This window comes from Homalodisca vitripennis, chromosome 4 (genome assembly GCF_021130785.1).
Source record: "Homalodisca vitripennis isolate AUS2020 chromosome 4, UT_GWSS_2.1, whole genome shotgun sequence".
Lineage (NCBI taxonomy): Eukaryota > Metazoa > Arthropoda > Insecta > Hemiptera > Cicadellidae > Homalodisca > Homalodisca vitripennis.
This window is the reverse complement of record NC_060210.1, coordinates 21,854,938-21,860,937: the sequence shown is the minus strand read 5'-3', so window position 1 is coordinate 21,860,937 and position 6,000 is coordinate 21,854,938. Positions and strand designations below refer to the sequence as shown.

The 6,000-nt window shown below is 33.5% G+C and overlaps 1 protein-coding gene across 1 annotated transcript in view; it reads left to right on the top strand.

Moving 5' to 3' along the window:
* Positions 1-5,174: 5,174 nt before the first annotated feature.
* The window catches only part of LOC124359028 (alpha-2 adrenergic receptor), a 471,365-nt gene continuing 470,539 nt past the window's right edge, over positions 5,175-6,000 (top strand). Inside the window, exon 1 of the mRNA XM_046811376.1 lies at positions 5,175-5,302. The gene's annotated coding sequence lies outside the window, so the exon portion shown is untranslated. The remainder of the gene's footprint in view (positions 5,303-6,000) is intronic.

Genomic DNA, 6,000 nt, shown 5'->3' with positions numbered 1-6,000 from the left:
AATGAAGCGAAAAGTTATTTTTGAATTCACGTATAACTTATAGCTTTCTCATGCTTGACATAAGTGAGAGACTATTAACGTAGTCATTTTCAGGTAATGAAAGTTTAAAAAGACTATTTTGAATTTACGACCAAACTTGAAAAGTTAAAATAATTTAAAACAATTTCAATAATATTTGTCAAAACTTTTACTGTCTCAAGAGGTTCGCTTTTTCCATCTGTGAAATGTTCTGGCACAGAAAAACCGCCTTTAGTCAAGTTGCATATGAATTTGAGAATAGATACTTGCAAAAACTTCCACACCATTATTTAAGGATTATAAGAGGAATCTTAAGAATGGCCTAGAAGAAAATAGCTTGAACAAGCAAGATAGCGTCAAATTATCGAAAAGTTGAAAATCCTGTGACAAAGAAGCCGTTGTTTGGTAATTCTGATCGACGATTGGGTAAGCGTCAGTCAATAACTCTCCTCCACTTCAACTCACCTGTAAAAGAAGATATGTATTATTCGCTGTTTCAGTTTAACATTTATTGACTAAACTTTGAACTCGCTGTAAAGATTTATTGTGATTGTGTTGTGATACTCGTAATTTTTAACTCAAATTTTGAATGGCGGCATTTTGTATAAAATTCAGGTAGACCCTATGGTTTGTGGCATTGCCCTTCTTTACATGCGTTTTTTTTAATTTGATATTACATTACGCTCCTGTTATACACGTTTAAGAACTATTTAGAGTTAGGTTTAAGTTCTCATATCCCAAAAACATTATTTTTAGTCTTTTAACGATGCCTTCATTTATATTTTCATATAATGATATTAATAGAAGGGAGGGTGGAACTTTTCGAACACCTCCACTTTAGGTAACACCGGTTACCAGTTCCGCGAAGAAAGCTGCATCATGTCTATTTTGGTGCATCACTGCTTCCTGCACGGAGCTAAACATGTCAATCGGAACCCAACGGCCTCAAACGCTTACTAAAAGTTGACTATCTTGAATTGCAATTGGCCCTTGGCCTTTTACATCAGGAAGGTTTAACATGAAGTACGGTTCTAAATATTTCACCACTCCAAATTAAGATATTTTGTCATATCCACACCAAACAGGATTCTAACAGCCAGAGAAGGATGGAAACATAGTCACTGAGCAGCCGTGTTGATAGGAAGACTAGCAGCCTAAGTAGTTCAACAAACAGCCTGCAGTGATGGTGGCGCATCAAGTCGTTAACAATGACTGACAACTTCTCACTCGATGACACAGAACCAAACTTTAGTGATTGTATTAACCCCTCTAACACGAGAATCTCCTCATCCTGATTGATTATCGTACACCAAAACTGAGTTAGATTATCACAGCGTAAAAGTTTAGTGTCATTTACACAGCGATGTGTCGCAAGAAAATTAGTAGTTAATGTAACGTGATAGGGATGTTCGGTTACAGTAAACAAAGCTAGGGGAAATCCCTGCTCACATCACTTGCTCAATATTGCATTCTGGATCGCTTATCCCTCTGGATGAATAAGTAGTTAAATTTTTAAAGGGTGGTTCGTATTCATATTTTATTTTTTTGCAGTGTCATTCATATTTGATCAAAAGGGATTAAAGAAAGTAATTTATGTTCCTATATTTGTGACAAATGAAAAGAATCCAAAGTTGCTCGGATATCTCTTCTATCTACAAATAGGTATTGTGCTGTCCACTGAACTGCAATGAATCCAATATAGTGTACACTAAAGGGAATAGCCAATACGTATTACTCATGTGCTTATATCGTATCCCGTTTAGTTACTGTTTAGTTACGTTTATCAACTAGAGTAAGATTTTCACTGAATAAAATAATCGTATTTATTCTACTATATTGTATGTATATGTATAATGATTGACTATATTTAAATTGTTTAGTTAAGTTTTTGAAATTAATTTCATTAATGTATGAATGTTTATTATTAATTAACCGCATAATTTGTAAACTTGTAGTATGCTAAGTCCGTTAACAATAAACTAGTACAGTAAAAAAACTTATACTTGTATGGTTTTTGTAAAGTTATCAAAATTGCTTTCTTGATACTTGATTCAAAGGAAGACAATTTAGAATTTATGAGAATTATTCTATATTGTACGAATGTATTCAACTATACAATACATTTGAAGATTTTATCAGTATTTTAAGGAAAATTTCGTAAACATTTTTTGTTTAGGAGAAACAAATTTGTAAAACAATTCACTTTGATGTTTATTGAAAAATTACATGTGTCTTATTTATAGCCTATGACAATTTAGAATTTATGAGAATTATTCTATATTGTACGAATGTATTCAACTATACAATAAATTTGAATATTTTATCAGTATTTTAATGCATTGATTAAGTAAAACATTTGCTACGAATGTACAAAATATAATTACGTAAATAAAATTTCCTTGCGTTTTTGGAATTTTAGATTCTTTGACCAAAAGCAAATAAGAGAGTCTACCTCACTAATCTTTGTATCAATGTCCATTCTTAGGGCAACACATATTAACAATTATGAATAGTTAAAAATTGTGTCCTGCAGATCTGAAAATGTCTCTGTGATATGAATGTTTTCTCTTCTTGCCAGAAACCGTACGATACTAGATGTTACTTAAAAGTAGTTACTTATTGAAACTCCTGCGTTTAGTTTTATCGATGGGACGAAACGCTGCCATTTCAGTAACAAATATCCGATCCGCCTGTACGTATTGTATTGTATTGTATGTATTGCCAATGGCGCAGTGTAGCGGGTACAACGGTTATCGCAAGGTAACCAGATCAAGCAACGTCAAGCGTGGCTGCTGCTTGGATGGGTGACCGCTTAGCGATCCTGCCCTTGCAAGCAGCCCGCCTGCACGGCCGTTGACTGTGGTTCGGAAGTCACCTTTAAGCCGTTGGTACCCAGGTTGTTTTAGAGAGGGCTTCTTAGCTCTAACTTCGCCTGGTAAAATAAGACATCTTTACTTTGCTTCACTTTTTACTTTAAGTATATATTACTGGCATTACTCATCTTAGTCATAAATAAAGTTTTCCAGCTTCATGTACAATGTTCTAAATTGTTTAGTTCGAGTGCGAAGTGTGGGTTGCGCTCTTGGCTCGTGTGCAGAGACATCGCTTGGGGTTTCTTAATGTATTTTACGCCTAAAGAAGAGGATAGGATTCTCGATACGTAGTGATATACTCGTAACACATAAGGATGGACAATTTCCGAAATCCTATTAAAATTTCAAATCATCCATCGTCAAAAACAAACTTTAAGTAAAGGCGAAATAACGTTTTTCGAACCTACAGTATACAGGATACACTATTATGGTTTCTTTGCTCAATGTTTTGCCTGCAATTAATATTATATATGGCGGTAGATCAAAGGCGCAAGTATAAAGAGTATGCTTCAGCCAAGAAGCTTTCGTAATCTAATGAACATATTTATAATTCTTATGTCCTATGGAAATATTTATTAACTAAACAAGCATGGATTTGTCAGTTTTAATCGTGGTTTGAAATTTCAAATTCATATTTTTCCAAATTATATACAATATATATTATAATAATTTTCGCTCTAAATATTTAATTTTATTAAGACAGTTTGTCCCTTATTTTGGTTTCAATAACCATACCGAGTTTCAATGGAATGTAGAATTTATTAATAAAAAGTAAATAATAAGAAAAAACGCTTGCAGAAATATTGCACAGTAAAAAATATTAAGTAATATTTTATTATTATTTATTTATTAGTTCATTATTATTTCTTACTTGTTGTTGCAGTTTTGGATATGATTAACTTTTCATCATTGTAAAATAACTTTACTTATAGGCTACACTTATAACATTAGGAAATAATGCTAGCCAATATTTGGCCAACATGTGTCCAGTATTATTTCTTTGGACAATGTTGAAAAGAATGCCTGCGTTATTGCTAAGCAAAGATAGAATAATAAGCTCTGCAACATCTCTTGCTGTTTATTAAAATAATTACAAAACTTAATTACACTGTATTTCACGTAGTGAAACATATCTTCATATAATGGTGAAAACAATCCGCAAGTAAATAATACACTAGTATCTACATATGAAATGGAGGCAAAGAGATAAAAAAGTTAAAAAACCTTTATCAGATTACAACATTATAAGGAATAATTAATACTGTGTTTAAAAATCAATTTCGTTATTTTAAAGAAGCCAATAATGCAATTTAGAGGAGCATACAAGTATTATTACTGCGTTTTATAAGATAGAGTAACTGATTAAAATATTTAGGACCACTGTGACAATTAACTTGCCTAAAAGTAGTTTTATAAACTTTAGGAATCTTAAACATTTGTTGTGAGTTTCTAATTTTTTAAAAGAGATCGTTGGTACGTTGAATACCACTTCTGATATAAAAAAGCCTCAGTACTGTAAATGCATAAATATATGGTAGATCAGTAATATTTTCAATTCCGTGTAAAGCGGAAAAGAATTATCTTGTTTCTGTTTTATCACAATGATTCGTAGATAATATTTTTTGTGACTATTAGTTTCTCTATTAGGTATTTAAACGCTTTTCTCCAACACATTATTATCGCAGTATGCTCTATTTGAATATGAAATTAAAACAATACACTTTTACAAAGCTAATTGGTCATTAAAATACTTGATAAGTAAAGTAGCGTGGTGAAACTTTTAAGCGATCTCTCACGGTATCGCTTGGGGGTTTAATGAAAGAAAATATTTTGGTATCATCAAAAGAACTTCAAAGTAAATTACTCTCCCTTTCTTAATCCTTCCAAACCCCTTCCCTCCCGTTGGCGGGGTGCTTTAAAGTCATTTTATAAAGCATTGGATGTTTGAGTGCTTTTCTCTTGTACCGGATGATATTTATGAATGATTAGTAAAATTAGTGAGAATGTGCTGCTGAATAATGGTAATTACACACATTCGGTCAAAGATGTATAAAATGTAGTAACGTTTTATAATGAGGACAATTTGGAGTTCAGGTTTTCTTCTGTACGTCTTCGATTTGCTGCCCGATCCTGACACAGTTAATGATATAGATTTCGCCGAAAGTATCGTAAAAGTACGTGTAGTGTGTAGTGTGTAGTGTACGTAGAGAGCAGTTGTGAGCCGATGACGCATGCGCTGGACGCCCCGGCCCAGCCGCTCTAGCGCCAGTGTCTACCGAGACGATCTCCGGTCCACAACGTTGTCAGCCGCGAGCCCTCCGTGTGTCCATTCATGTTTTGGTTTGGTTTTGGGTGTGTTTTTGTTCATTAACCTGTTTGTGACCCCGTATCAGTGTTCTGGCGGATCCGATGTGAGTATCAGCACATCCCTCTCTAATCTGGGTCAAGGTCGCTGATAACGTGAGACTGTCTGGACCACTCGGGGTATTGATTACAAAAATGTGTACTCCTAGTGACTGCGATTCCTGCTCCCGCCGTTTATTACAGGAGATAATTTACAATGCGTCCAATTATTCAGTCACGATACTCATTCATCGGCTGTTTTATACTTTTACAATTCCAATCACATCTAACGTACACTAGACTTTCCTTTTCTGCATTCATGTTATTAAATCTCAGTGTGATTGCCATTCATTTTTGGCAAAAAGTAATTACATATTTTCGTGTAAACATCTGAATGCGTAAATTACGTGCAGGAACTGTAATAGTAACCAATTTAACCGATGCCTGTATGTTTATTACTAATATGATACTCGTAATTTCCATTAGAAACCACATTTGCCATTAAGTTTGATAACATAAACATCGTAACATTGTGGGTGTAGTAAACGCTAAGAAACTTTATATCACTATGAATCCGACGTCATATTAACATTTACATTTACATGTCTCTCACGTATATTCTTAGAGCTTTTTATATTAATAATTGGTGATATTATTTCAAATATGATCTTCTTAATGTAAAGGAAATGAAATTTTAGCGGATGAATATTGTAAGCTTCTAAACCAGCACTACTAACAAAATTGATGAGAACTGCAATAATGTTTG